This window comes from Cryptomeria japonica, chromosome 9 (genome assembly GCF_030272615.1).
Source record: "Cryptomeria japonica chromosome 9, Sugi_1.0, whole genome shotgun sequence".
Taxonomy (NCBI): domain Eukaryota; kingdom Viridiplantae; phylum Streptophyta; class Pinopsida; order Cupressales; family Cupressaceae; genus Cryptomeria; species Cryptomeria japonica.
In genome coordinates this window covers 82,287,956-82,304,394 of record NC_081413.1, presented here as the reverse complement: position 1 = coordinate 82,304,394, position 16,439 = coordinate 82,287,956, and positions in this window count along the sequence as shown.

Sequence of the window (16,439 nt, the reverse complement as noted above, 5' to 3'; positions counted from 1 at the left end):
ACTACAACTTGGAGGGATTGTCTTCCTTGAGCCATTTGCCCCACTTGAGAGAGATTAGCTTTCTTGAGCCATCTTTGTCCAACTTAGGAGGGACTAGCTTCCTTGAGCCATTTTGCCCAACATGAGAGAGACTGACTTCCTTGAGGCATCTCTATCCAACTTGAGAGGGTTTGGCTTCCTTGAGCCAATATTCTTGCTTAGGGTGTTGACTTCCTTGAGTCAAGCCACCCACCTTTGGCTTCCTTGAGCCCTTATTCTTACTTGGGGTGCTGACTTCCTTGAGTCAAGTTGCCCACCTTTGGCATCCTTGAGCCCTTATTCTTACTTAGGGTGTTGACTTCCTTGAGTCAAGTTGCCCCCCCTTTTGGCTTCCTTGAGCCCTTATTCTTTAGTGAGGAATGACCTTCTTTGTGTCATCCTACTCTACTAGGGTGTTGGCTTCCTTGAGCCTAGCCACCCATTTTTCTTGGCTTCCTTCAGTCTTAATATCTAGAGAGGTGCTGACTTCCTTGAGCCTAGCTATCCACATTGGCTTCCTCGAGCCATTACACTTAGAGAGGATTGACCTTTTTGTGTCATCCTACTCTTCTAAGGTGATGGATTCCTTGAGCCATCCCCTTTCCTTATACCTACTCCAATAATTTGATTGCAAAAATTTTGATTGGTACATCTTTCTAATATTTACACTTGAAATACAATGGTATAAATTTTACATATGAGTGTGGCTCTCCTTCTGGAGTGCCTCAACATCTTCTTCCCTTTCCCATGTGGCATCTTCTATTGGTAGGCCCTTCCGTTGAATTAGGAACTCAGTGATGGTTCTATTTCATGGCCTTCTCTCTCTAGTATCCAAGATAATCTCTGTTTCTAGCATGAGTTTCCCCTCATCATCCAAGGGTGGTAGCTGTGTACATGGGACAACTTGTTGTCCTAGAACCTTCTTCAACCGAGAGACATGATATATATTATGGATCTTGCTACTTTCGAGGAGTTCTACTTCATAAGCTACTTCCCCTATCCTTCTCAAGACTTTGTAGGGACCATAGAATCTGGGTTTGAGTTTTTCTGCTCCACTTGGCTTAATTGATGATTGTTTGTATGGTTGTAACCTCAAAAACACCATGTCCTCTTCTTCAAATGATCTCTCCACACGGTTCTTATCAACATATAGTTTTTGCTGATTTTGGGTTTGTTGGATGTTCTCCTTGTTAAGACCCGGGGGCAACTAAGAGGGGGGGGTGAATTAGTTGTCTATTAATTTCAACCCAAATATAACCTAATCAAACTTGATACTTATTACCGGTAAACCAAATATAATGTCGGTTGACAGATTAGCAGTTAATATTAATACCGGTGAAACTCAATGCATAAAATAGAAAAAGAAACAACATCCACAACACATAACACAAAGATTTGTACGTGGAAACCCTGTAAGGGGAAAAACGATGGTGGGGAACCTTACCCACAATCAGATGATACTACTATAGACAGTATGTGTATACAAATGGGGTTTGCACATGCAGAAAGGCCAACCGCCTAGAGCTCACTGCTCAATCATAAAATAGGAGTCACACTGACTACAATTGGATGGTTAAATCCAATGATAATGTACTGCTCAAAGTAGCATCTCCAATGTTGGATTCAGTACCGGTTAAGCTCTGATAATCACCTTCAAACCTTCCTTGAACCTTCTCTATGGTCTGCTCATATGATCTTCAATATTCGCACATACCATGTTACAAAATCATAACCTTATTTACAATAATCTACTCTCTCCCTATCTCACAAATGAGATCTTACATATATACCAAAACCTAGGACCAAATGTGTAGGTCGACTTACTAAGAATATTACAATTAAACCAATTACAAATAAGTCAAGATGTAATGCATCATGTCGGCTCAATACATTTACAACAATATCCAATTAATTAAATCATCTCCATAACGTGTCGTGCTGATCTGGAATAGATAATGCATGCCGATTCATAACCTAGACCAATTTGCTGGTAACAACAAATATGTCAACCTGATTAGGTCAATAACTAAAATACCAAAACCAAGTATCCAAACCATGTCTTCGATATAACTAAGTGATCTCCAGATGGTAACAAGTCATCCTCAGTGCTGGTGAACAATATACCGGTGACTGTGCATAAGTCACTGAACTTGCTGATGAACATAATGTGCCGGTTCAACATAACCAAAGATCTCTAGAAGGATAAGTGTTGACATCAATGACAAAACTAATGCAACACATCCATAATACCAACACTCCTTCAGGGTCCTTATAATTTCAATATTTTTTTGCACAAAGTCTTTAGCTCCAGGTACTCTACTGTCTTGGAAAAAGTCACCAAATGATGTGGCTTCATATTCATACAACGCTTTGAAGGGACTCATCCCTTTGGACATGTGATGTGTGTTATTATAGCAGTATTCCCCAAGATGCAGCCACTTATGCCATGCTTTCTACTGCCTTGTGATGTAGTTCCTTAGATACCCTTATATCCATGTATTGACAATCTCAGTATGACCATCCATTTGTGGGTGATAGCTAGTGCTAGGTGTAAGTTCTGTGCTTGCCAATTTGAAAAGTTCTTGCCAAAATTGGCTAAGAAATCGGTTGTCCCTATCACTAACTATATTCCTTGGCAAACCATGAAGTCTAAAAACTTCTTTAAAGAACACTTCTTCTATTTGAACTGCATTGTAGTTGGTAGAGATGGCAAAGAAGTGAGCATATTTTGTAAGTCTATCTACTATGACATAAATACAATCCTTACCCTGCACCTTTGGTAGTCCGGTTATAAAATCCATAGAGATACTTTCCCACTTCTAGTTGGGAATGGGTAGTGGTTGTAGGAGGCCAGCTGGGTGTCCTTATTCCACCTTGTTTTGTTAGCAAGTCATACATTCTTGCACATGTTTGAGGACATCTTTCCTAAGTCCTTTCCATGAATATCTTTCACGTAACCTTGATGTCATGCTAGGGGATTATCGTGATAATCCCTCAAAATCTTCTCCTTCATCCTTGAATTAGTAGGTAGGTATACTCTGCTTTTGTATAGGATGATGCCTTCATTTACCTTGTATTCATCATTTGGCATTTTCCCTTCTAGGATTTTGTTGGCAAGGGAGTCTTTGGCATAATCTGCAAGGATGTCATTCTTCCATTATTTCATGATGCTTGTAACGGTATTCAAACACGGTCATCTTGATAATGCATTTGCTACTACATTTTGGGTGCCTTTGACATATTCAATGTCAAAGTCATAGGCTTGTATCCTACTTATCCACTTCTATTGTTGGTCATTTAAATCCTTTTGATTCATAAAGTAGTGTAGACTATTGTGGTTAGTTTTAACATGAAGTTTTCCACATACAAGATATTGTCGGAATTTAGCTAAGGCATGCACAATAGCTAACATCTCGTTGTCATAAATTGAATAGTGATTTTCTCTTTCAGTCAACTTCCTACTTTTAAATGCTATTGGGTGTCTTCTTTGCATGAGGATTTCTCCAATCCCCTCTCCCGATGCATTGCATTGCAATTCAAATGGTAGTGTGAAATCTGGAATAGCTGGAAATAGACATGAGCTCATAGTTTCCTTTAATTGGTCAAATGCTTGTTGTGTTGTAACATTCCATGAGAAGGATGCTTTCTTGGTTAGGTTCGTGAGGGGTGCTGCTATTTTGGAAAATCCTTTGACAAAACTTCGGTAATAGCTGCATAAACCAATAAACCTCCCTAGTTGGGTCAAGGTTTTGGGTGTAGGCCACTCCTTAATATCTTTGATCTTCTCCTCATCCACGCTCACCCCTTCTTCATTGATCTTATGATCCAAGTAGAGTATCTCTTTCATACCAAATTCGCATTTCGACTCTTTGGTGTAAAAAGATTCTTTCTCTAGGATGCTTAGGACTTCCTCCACATGTTGAAGGTGTTCTTCCCAGGTTTTGTTGTAAATGAGGATGCCATCAAAGAATACAAGTAAGAATTTCCTTGATTGATGACAGAAAACATGGTTCATACATGATTGGAAAGTAGTTGGTGCATTCGTAAGGCCAAAGGGCATGATAAAAAATTCAAAGTGTCGATAGTGGCATCGAAAGGTTGTCATGGGTACATCTTCCTTCCTCATTCTTATTTGGTGATAACCCGTTCATAGATCAATCTTGGAGAAATATTTTGCTTCATGAAGCTCATAGATTAATTCATCAATTCTTGGTATAAGGTACCTGTTCTTGATGGTTCTTTTGTTGAAGGCGCGGCAGTCTATGCATATTCTCATGGTTCCATCCTTTTTTTTGACTAAGATAATAGATGATGCAAAGGGGCTGTAGCTCGGTTGAATGTTTACCATTTTAAGGAGTTCATTGATGGTCTTTTCAATCTCCTCTTTGAACCTTTGTGGGTGTCTATAGGGAATGGTAATCACTGGTTTGGCCCCTTCTTAGAGTTCTATGGAGTGTTCAAATCCTCTCCTTGGCGGAATCCCATGTAGAATGTCCTTGAAAACTCCCTTATGTCTTTTCAAGATGGGCTGCATGTCTATATGAACCAAAGGTGAGTTTGGACCAGATTTGTCTAAGAACAAACATTGAGCAATCCATTCTCCTTGCCCATGTCGGATGATTCTTTCTATATTTTTGCAAGAAACTACTTTTGGGTCTCCATTAGGTAGGCCTTTTAATATTACTTCTTGTCCATCTTGCTATAAACAAATCTTGAGATTTGGAAGGTCCATAGTGAAGCGACCTAATGAGTGGATCCAAGGCCTCCATAATATTATATCATTCTCTAAGGAAATCACATAGAAGTTTCCTTTAACAATATGTTCTCCCACCTTGATTTCTAGTTGAGGCATAACCTTGGTGCAATTATTGATGGTCCCATCTGCCAAAGCCACCTTAAACCCCTCAGACTCTTCAGCTTTCAGCTTCCTCCTTACTACCAAATTTCTACTAATGAAGTTGTGGGAAGCCCCACTATCAACCAAGGAGATTACCTTTTGTCCCTTAAGGGTTCCTTTGAGTTTGAATGGTTTATCTTCACATTTGTTTGAAACTATAGATAATGTTCCATGTCTATGCTTTTCCAACCTTGGTCTTTTGTACGAGTTTCCTTCTTCTTCATCTTGGACTCTTCCACTTGTTGTAATTGCCCTCTCTTACATTGATGATTAGGTCTCCATGTTTCTTTGCACTTAAAACATGAGTTCTTTCTCCTCAATTCTTCCCTTTGCCCAAGACCATCCTTGTTTTGACATCTATGTCCGGGTGTCCATGTCTCTTTGCAAAAATGGCATGGTGTTCCTTTCTCCCTATGAGGTTCATCCCTACGATCTCTTCTAGAGTACGTCTTGGAGGTCATATATCTTGGTCTTTCTTTTGATAAATTATCTTCAAACTTTATGGCCCTTTGTATTGCCTCACTTAAATTTTGAGGCTCCAATGGATTGACAATCTTCTTAATGGATTCTTTGAGCCCTTCTACAAATAAGTAGGTGAGCCTTCCTTGAGAGAGGTTGGGGACCATGACTACCAAATTCTGAAATTCATTTGCATATTCTTCCACTGTCCCTCGTTGTGTGAGTAATGTTAGTTCTTTGAAGAATCACTCTGGATGTCTTTGATCAAATCTTAAGACAAGCCTTTGAGTGAATTTTCCATATGTAGTAATGTTCAATTATCTTGAGTGACAAGACCATGGTGCCACCAATTGTGTGCTATCCCTGTTAGATGAAGGGTAGAAAATTTGATGGCATTTTCCTCCATCATTGGGCTAAGAGATAAATATGTATCTAATTTTTGAACGCACGATTATGTTGAAGATTTTCCGATCCCATCAAAGTATGGTAATGTCATTTTACTCAACCTAGCTTTGAGATATTTGTTAACATGCTTCTTCCTCCTGTTCAGGTTGGCTCGGGTCCTAACCTCGTAATATTCTTTAAAAGGGATGTGCTCTTGTACTTTGGGGTCTAGCCTTGCATACATCGCTGCTATCTCATCAAAAATTTTAGTTATTGGTTACTCCACTTATACCATGGGCTCTTCTCTTGGAAAGAATGAGGGCATAGTCAGTCTAAGGATGGATCCTTGAGATGAATGCTCATTTTCAGATTGGTTGGAGTGTGTGTCTCTTCCCGAGTTGGGATTGACCCTAGTATTGTTATTGCTCATGTTTTGAATGGCTCAGAGGATTAACTACTTTGTCTTCTCAAACTTGTCATTAGTCTACTCCAACTGCTCCGCCATGGCTTCTTGACCCCTCCTTTATTGATATGTTTGCGTTCACCAATTTTCCACACCTTGGCAACACTTTGCTTTGATACCACTGTAATGTCCCTTATCAAACAATATATAGAATATAGGTCAACTAATAACCGGTTCTTACAATGAGCTGGATATTTGGAAATAGAATGAAATATATATATATATATATATATATATGATATTTGGTATTTGACAATGTTTGTGCAAGATGTTTTCTTCTCTTCTTAGTACAATATTGTTAAAAATTTCTTGCTATCTTAGATATGAAGATTGTTAAATATACAAAGAAGATCGATAAGAACTTGCAACATTCTTGTTGATACTCTTGCCGTATCTGATCTTGGTTTTTAAACTTCTACAATTAGTTCCCAAATATCGCTCAGAGCAATATGATGGTTTGTTGTTCCTTATATGTCTTTGTGGACATCCCAAAGTGTATGTTGGTATCACTTCCTTTAATATATTTCTGTCCCAATCTGATATTATCTGCTTCCATATCCTTCTCCTCCTTTTTCCCTTCCCCTTATATATCTCATTTCTATTGGATAGTTGTATCCATTGGTTGTTAAGAGACATATCTTCCCGAATCACGCCTTTCCATAATCAATTGTTATTTGCTCTTTTATCCAAATCACATGTGTATGTCTAATCATTGTCTTTGATTAATTAGATAAGTAATAAACAAATCGCACCCTTGTTAATGTAAACATGCCTTAAAAAACATGTATTACTATCTTTTATAATCGTCAGTTTACTAACATCTTCTATTGTTGTCATTCTTTAACTAACGATCAACCATCCTTTGGTTGCTGGTGTCCATCATCACTTTGACGACACCGTGAATATTCATTTGGTTACTCTAAGAATGTCTTCTATAACATGATTCGATGGTAATAGAGTGATGGAAAAGACTTCTCAATGTACTCCTATCATTAACTCTTGGCCCAGTGGGAAACACGACATTGTTAGGTTTTGCTGATTTTCTGAGACTATATGGTTGATGAGGTATGGATATATATCTTGTCTTCATGATGAAGAATGTAATGTCCCTTTTGTAGAGGCATCATGATGATTAAGAATTAGAGTGCATAATAAATAAGTTTCAAAATTATCAAATCATCTATCTTTTAGTTCTTAAATTGGGGATATTATATGTAACATGTTGCGGTTGATCTTAGCGAGATTTCCGGTGGTGATGCGTATTTGGAGATTTGATTTAGGTCCATGCTATGTCATATATGTTATTATATTGGTCAAGTGGTTGATTTATATATTGTGCGATGTAACTTTGTAATTAAGGATTTAGGGTTTGGCCGACCTTGTAGTCTAGGTTGATGATTTGTATAAATAGGTGTTATGTAATTTGTGTGTCGATGTTGTGTCTGCATTATCAAAGAGTGGTGTATGTGCACATAAGAAAATTTATCCTTTGGTATGGTGTATTGAGGAAAGATTGTTGCAGGGCAGACAAATGTGCTTAACCGGAATTGTTATCAGGCATTAGTAGATGCTATCTTTGCAGTTAATGTAATCCAGATTGTAGTCCGATCATTATTGTAAGGTAGTGAACCTTCCCTGAAGGTTGGATCCTTTTGGGTCATTATATTTTGAGCAATGATCTCTACGCAATGTGCTTCAATGCATGTGCATTCCCTATTGTAATATTTACACATACTACTGTAGAGTATAATCTTATTGTGGGTAGGTTCCCACTGTGGTTTTTCCCTTAACTAGGTTTTCCATGTAAAAAATAGTGGTGTTATGTGTGTTGTTGTTATTGTATTTATCTTTATTCTTACTGCAGTTGACCAGATCAAAGATTGTGCTTAATTTTTTTAATCCAGTGAAAACTGATTCACCCCCCCCTTCTCAGTTTTCCTTCATTGTTGTTGCCAACAATTGGTACCAGAGCTAGAACCTCTGGAAAAATCTTGACCGCATGAGGAGATCCAGGATGGAAACTTATATGTTCAAGAAGGAGAGTCCTAGATTTGATGGAAGCAATTATACTGTATGGAAGGACTGGATAAAAGTTCACTTGAAGTGTCTTGGAGATGAGTATTGGAAGATTACAAAGAATGTCTATAATGTTCCTCATAATGGACCAGTTACTGCTATTGAAATCAAGAATTTTGAACTTAACATAAGAGCTAAGGAAGCATTGCTGAGTGCTTTGACTGATTCGGAGATGATGAATGTGATGGGTTTGTAGACTGCACATGAGATTTGGAAGAAGCTAGAGACCTTGTATGAAAGAGATGTGCAAGTTAATTCAGCTAAGTTGCAAAGTTTTAAAGGGAAGTATGAAGCATTGAAGATGGGAGAAGATGAAAACATAACATCCTTTATGGCTAAGGTGAATGAGCTTGTCATGAATATCAGATGTGCTGGTGGAACTCTTGAAAAAGATGAGATTGTTGCTAAGGTGCTGAGATCATTGCCTCCTACTTATAAACATAAAGTAGCTTCTATTGATGAAATCTGGAGTGTGACTACAGTGACTAGAGACATGTTGGTTGGAAAGCTTGCTGCATTTGAGTTGAGCGAATTTGGAGAATCACATGGAAAATATGAGATTACATTCAAAGCCTCTATATCTGGGAAGAAAAAGTATGATCCGGGAGAAAGTTCATGTTGGGTATCCAGATATGAAAGTGAAAAGAGAGAGATGGAAGAGCAAGAAAGAGAATTGGATGAGCTTGAAGCCCTTATTGCTTGGAGATTGCCTAAGGGAGCTGATAAGTATGATGGAAAGTTACCTTTGAAATGTTCTCTTGTAATAAGATAGGTCGTTTTGCTTCTAGGTTCTCTACGAGAATGTCTAGATATGATAAGCATGAAAGACATGATAGATTTGATAAGTATGATAGACATGAGAAACATGATAAGAATGATAATCCCTATAAGCCTAATCAAAAATTCAAATATCAGAAGAGATGTTATTTTGCTGCTGATGGAGTGACATATGAATAATTAGAGAATGGGAATTCAGAAGATGAATTTGTATTTATTGCTATCAAGGAAGATGATCCAGTACCAGTGAATTCTACAAGTTGCATTATTGAGGAGAAAGCTTTCGCTGTTAAGATTGAAGATAAAGATGAATGGGTGATTGACAATGGTTGTTCACATCAGATTGCAGGTGATAAAAGAAAATTAACGAGTATGGAAAGGTATGATGGTGGTATAGTGACATTTGAAGATGACAAAGCTCATGTGATTCATGGTAGAGGTTCTATATCTTTCAATGGTAAGCATAATATTGATGATGTCTTGTAACATTGAAGGTTTAAAGCATAATCTTTGAGTGTTGGACAGATGGTTGACAAGGGATATGATTTGCAATTCAAGAATGGTAAATGCAAGATCCTAAATGCCTCTGGTGTAAAGATTGCATCAGGGACTAAAACTAAAGGTAATATCTTTCATTTGAATGCTAGTGAGAAAAGTTGCTCGATTGCTTAGATTGATGAAAATTGGCTGTGGCACAAAAGGATGTGTCATGTTAATTTTGAATGCATGATAAGGATAAGTTCTATTCAAGCTGTTAGAGATTTTCCTAAGATTGTGAAGCTTGTTAATATGGTATGTAAAGAATGTCAGATGGGAAAGAAAACAAAAACTTCATTCAAGAGTAAGTTGTATTCATCTAGTGGATTGTTAGATCTAGTGCATACTGACTTATGTGGTCCTACTAGAGTGAGAAGCATGCAGGGTGACATATATTTCATGTTGCTGATTGATGACTATTCTAGGATGATGTAGGTTACCTTTCTAAGGGAGAAATCAGAAGCATTGGAGAAATTCAAGATATTGAAAGTTAGAGTGGAGACTAAGATAGGATTGAAGCTGAAGTGCATGAGATCTGATAGAGGAGGAGAATTTACATCTAGAGAGTTTGATACATTTTGTGAGAGGAATGTAATTAGAACACAGTTATCTACTCCTAGAATCCCTCAGCAAAATGAAGTTGTTGAAAGGAAGAACAAAACCATTTTGGATGCTACCAAGACTATGTTTATAGAAGGAAATGTTGCACAAACTTTTTGGAGAGAAGATGTTAGTACTATTGTTTACACATTCAATCAAGTGCATATTAAAGGTGATTCCAGTAAAAATTCTTATGAGCTATGGTTTGGTCACGTTCCTACAGATATTTTAGATTTTTTGGAAGTAAATGTTATATCAAGAAAAATGAGGATATAGTAAAGTTTGATGCAAGATGTGATGAATGAATCTTATTGGGATATTCTACTAAGAGCAAGGCCTACAAATGCTATAATAAGAGGTTGAAAAAGATAGTAGAGAGTGCAGATGTGAAGGTTGATGAATGTATTAGAAAGCAGATTGGAGCATGCGGATATGATTTTGATAATGAAGATGTTATTTCAAAGCCTGCATAGGTAAAGATCTTGAAGCAAAATGATTTGATAGAGACAATTAATCCAGATATTGTTGTTGTCGGTGAAGAAGTTCAAGAGCCCAAGAATCAAAATAATCAGAAGACACTGAGGTATGTAAGATTGAATCATTTAGACAATCTGATTATTGGTGATAAAAATAAAGGTGTGATGACTAGGAGAAGGATTGTTGCTGAAGAGATATGCTTGATTTCAAAGATTGAACCTAAAGATGTTGCAGAAGAATGCAAAGATAAAAATTGGATAAAAGCAATAGAAGAAGAGCTAAATTAGATTGAGGAGAACAACACTTGGGAGCTTGTTCCAAGACCTAAAGACAAGAATGTGATTGGTACTAAATGGGTATTCCAGAATAAATTGAATGAAGCCGGTGAAGTTGTTAGAAACAAAGCAAGACTAGTATGTAAAGGGTGTTCACAGATGGAAGGTATTGATTATGAGGAGACTTTTGCTCTGGTAGCTAGGATTGAAGATGTTAGGTTGCTTCTTGCATATGCTGCTTACAAGAATTTCAAGGTATATCAGATGGATATTAAGTCAGCCTTTTTGAATGGTGATTTGGAAGAGGAAGTCTACATTGAGCACCCAGATGGATTTTCTTTATCAGATGAAGGAGACATGGTTTGCAAATTGAAGAAAGCACTGTATGGACTTAAGCAAGCCCCTAAAGCCTGGTATGCTAGATTGGATAAGTATTTGTTGTTTGGGATTTTGTAAAGGTACTGCTGATAGTAATTTATACTTTAAGGTTGATAATGATAATATTTTGATTGTTGAAGTTTTTGTTGATGATATCTTTTCTAGAGGAGATGATGATTTGAGTATGGAGTTTGCTGATGATATGCAAAAGGAATTTGAGATGTCTATGATTGGTGAGATGAAATTATTTTTAGGATTGCAGATTACACAGACTAACAAAGGCATTTTCATTTCTCAATCTAAGTATGTGAAGGAATTGTTGAAGAATTTTGGGTTAAATGACTCTAAACCTGTTGGAATTCCTATGATGTCTGGATGCAAGTTGTCTAAAAATGATGAATCCCATAAAGTTAATCAGACTTTATATAGATATATGGTTGGTGGATTGTTGTACTTAACTAAGACTAGACCAGATATTATGCATGTTGTTTGTCTTTGTGCTAGATTTCAAGCTGGTCCTAAAGAGACTCATGTTACTGTTGTGAAGAGAATTTTCAGATACTTGAAGGGGACTGTTGACTATGGCTTATGGTATCTGAAGAATGATGATTTCCTTCTACGTGCCTATACTGATGTAGATTGGGTAGGTGATGTTGATGACTAGAAGAGAACTACTGGTGGAGCTTTCTTTTTGGGAAAGAAGTTGAATTCATGGTCCATTAAGAAACAAGATGTTGTATCTCTATCTACTATTGAAGCTGAATACATTGCTGCTTCTAGTAACTGTACTCAGGTAGTTTGGATGAAGCAGATGTTGAAGGATATCAGAGTTGTTTATGATGAGCCTACTTTTATATATTGTGATAATTAAAGTGCTATAAATATTTACAAGAATCTGATACTGCATTCTAAAACAAAGCACATGTCTATAAAATATCATTTCTTAAGGGAGAAGGTCAGTGATGAAGAAGTCAGATTGGAATATGTATCTACAAAGGATCAGATTGCAGATATTTTCACTAAACCTTTTCCTGTAGATACATTTGTGTACTTGAGAGACAAGTTAGGGGTCTTTGCCCCTCTTAATGAGAACTAGATTCATGGTGTTGCATCAATGAGGTGGACTTCATAGCCCTATCTTCTTATTTGGGTTGATGAGTTGGTGCTTCTACTCAGCTGAAGTAGTCAGTGCATGATTCAGATGATTAGTTGTGAGTTTCTCCCAAGGAGGAGTGATTTTCCTTCTTAGAAGATGAACTTTGGGGAGAGAGAGCATGATTTGTATTCTGCCTTTGGTAATGCTGTCAAAGGGGGAGAGATGCATGTGAAAAACTGCTTTATCTTTGGAGCTTTGTGTGCATGATCTTAGGGGGAGTTTGTTGGAGATTGTTGATATTGATTCATTCCTTTGCATTGATTTTTTTTCAAAATAATATGTTTCCATAAATGCCAAAGGGGGAGATTGTTGGACATTGTTATTGCTAGGATATGTTGCTGTCATTGATGTCAACATATTCTTATGTTTTGGTGTTGCAAAGAGTTGTTCTTGTGATCCGATGTTTGCAGTGAGTTGATCTGGTTGGTTTATCTGTTTGGGATGTTGAATCAACTAGAGATACCTTATTCTTTATTGATTCCATGATTCTATGTGGTGATTTGGTTGAGTTGTGGATTCCGGTATGAAGACTATTTTTTTGTGTTAAGTGTTGCAGTGTTTTGGTATTTGATCCATTGTGCTCCGGTATGAACATATCTTTGGTTGTGGATTTGGGAGAACATTTTGGATGTTCGTGTGTATCTTCATTTCAAATGGTTCATGATTTGGTGCTCTACAAGTTATCTTTCTAGTCCAAATTATTGTTGATGAGTGTTCTTGAGTGTTAGCATGTTGATCGATGAAGATTTGATTAAGTGGTGTTGGTGTAGCTATTGCAGATGGTTCTAACATGCTTGTTGGCATTTCTTGATCATGTCCTATTTGTTTTGGTGGTCTTCATTGATCCTTGTGCACATTCTTGAAGATCTTATGGGTCCAGTGATATTCTTCGTGTCATGCGGTATTTTTGGAGGTGAAACGTGTTGTAGTTGATCTTGGCGAGATTTCCGATGGTGATGCATTTAAGTCCATGCTATGTCGTCTATGTCATTATATTGGTCCAATGGTTGATTTATGTATTGTGTGATGTAAATTTGTAATTAAGGGTTGAGGGTTTGGTCGACCTTGTAGTCTAGGTTGATGATTTGTATAAATAGGTGTTATACTCATGTAATTTGTCTGTCAATGTTGTGTCTATTAGCAACAGCCAAGAAGGAAGACTGAGAGGGGGGGTGAATCAGTCTTCAACGGAATATAAAACTTAATCACAAAACATAGATCTAATAAATTGCAGTAATAAGATAGATAATCAAATTGAAAGCACAACACACAACACCTGGATTTTGACATGGAAAATCCGGTTAAGGGAAAAACCACAGTGGGAACCTACCCACAGTAAGATGCTACTTTGTAGTAGTATGTGAAAATATTACAATGGGGAATGCACACGCATTTAGGAATACTGCCTAGAGCTCACTACTCAAATATAATGACCGGAAAGGCTACAAACCTCAAGGAAGTCTCACTAAATTACAACAAGATTTGGACTACAATCTAGAAGAAATGAACTGAAAGAATAGTATCTCCAAATGCCCGTTTATAGTTCTGGTTAAGCACATATGTCTGGTCTACAACACCAATCTATCCTCAATCACAACATCACAGGATGAATCACTTGTTTGCACATAAACCTCTCTCTAATAATGTAGACATTATCTCAACCACCAAATTACATGACAATATCACCTATATATACAATTCATCAACCTTGATAACAAGGTCGGCTAAACCCTCAACCCTCAATTATAAAATTACATCACACGATACAAAGATCAACCACTGGACCAATATAATGATTTACATAGCATAACATGTTCCTAAAACAAATTTCCAAACACTCAAATCTACTAGAAATCATGCCAAGATCAACTGCAACACGCTACACCACCAGGAAAACCGCATAACACAAAAATTATCACCGGTTCATATAAACCACCAAAAACTTACACAATGATAAATGCGAATCATCAAAACAAATAGGACATGACTAGGAAAAATCAATAAGCACATTAGAATCATCAGGAACAGCTGCACCAACACCACTTATCAAATCTTCATCAGTCAACATCTGAAAGCTTAAGAACACAACCAATCAGAAACTGTCATAAAGAAAGACAACTTGCAGAGCACCAAATCATGATCTATATGAAATGAAGATACATAAGACTATCCCAAGAAATATCCCAAAAAATCAGCACAAGATTTGATAACATTAGAGTATACCAGAGGAAATACCGAGCTCTGCAAAATAGTGATCAACAAACCAAAGCAACAAACCGGATCATAAGATCTTCCCAATATACAATCACTGGAGCAATACATAGGAATATGTTGACATCAATGACAACAACATATCCTAGTAGCAACAATAACCAATAATATCCAACAATCTCCTCCTTTGGCATTGATGGCAACCTATGAATGTGAAAAATAATCAATGCAAAGAAAGAAGATATCTCCAACAAACTCCCCCTAAGATTAGGATACATAAAGCAATTTTTCACATGATATCTCTCCCTGTTTGAAAACAATGCCAAAGATCTCAAAATAGAAAACCAAACTCACTCTTCCTCAGAATATAAAACATGAATCTCTCTCCCCAAAACACAGACTACTCCAACAGAGGAGCAACACCAACTCATCAGTCTAGATAAAAATATAAGACTGTGAAGTCCACCGGATTGATGCAACTCAATGAATCCAATTCTCATCAGGAGGGGTCGATACCCCTAAGTTGTCTATAAAATAGACAAATGTATCTACAGGCAAAGGTTTAGTGAAAATATCAGCTATTTGTTCCTTTGTAGATACATACTCTAGCTTCACCTTCTCTTCACTGACTTGCTCTCTCAAGTAATGATATTTGATTGACACATGCTTAGTCTTTGAATGTTGCACCAGATTCTTTGATATGCTAATAGTACTAGAATTATCACAATATATAATAGTAGGCTCATCATAAATAACTCTGATATCCTTCAACATTCGCTTCATCCAGACTACTTGAGTGCAATTACTAGCAGCAACAATGTACCCAACTTCAATAGTAGATAAGGACACTAAATCTTGTTTCTTACTAGCCCATGAAACCAACTTCTTTTCGAAAAAGAATCCTCCACCAGTAGTTCTCTTCTGGTCATCAACATCACCAACCCAATTTGCATCAATGTAGGCACATAACATGAAATCATCATTCCTCGTATACCACAAACTATAATCCACAGTTCCCTTTAGGTATCTAAATATCCTCTTCACAAAAGTGAAATGACTTTATTTTGGATCAACTTGATATCTAGTGGCCATGCACACAACATGCATAATGTTCGACCTAGTCTAAATAAGATATAGCATTCCACCAACCATATATCTGTACAAACTCTAATTAGCTTTAGGAGATTCATCATTCTTAGATAATTTACAACTAGTCATCATAGGTGTTCCAACAGGTTTGGAGTCATCTAACCCAAACTTCTCCAGTTTAACATACTCAGTTTGAGATATGAATATACCTTTTCCAGTCTGTGAAATCTGAATACCTAAAAATAATTTCATCTCACCAATCATAGACATCTCAAATTCTTTTTTTATATCACCAACAAAATTCATGCTCAAGTTATCATCACCTCCAAAGATAATATCTGATGGGGTTCACCTAGCTTGCTCACACTTCACCTAGTTGGTATTGCTCAATTCCACCAACTCTCTGGGTCTAGCTATGCTATAAAACCTCCAATTCCTTCTCAATCTCTTCTAGGGATTTCTTCTTGTCAATCTTAAGGTGTTTGCATCAAGTGTTTAACTAGGAACCCTACCAATTCAAAGAGTTTCCCAAGACGCTCATCATTGCTGTCTTGACCTCAATTTGTCAATCTTATCTCCTACTATTGTGAATTGTTGCAAAGGTGTGGAGGTGGCTTCTAACATGATTTGAATACCATTTGG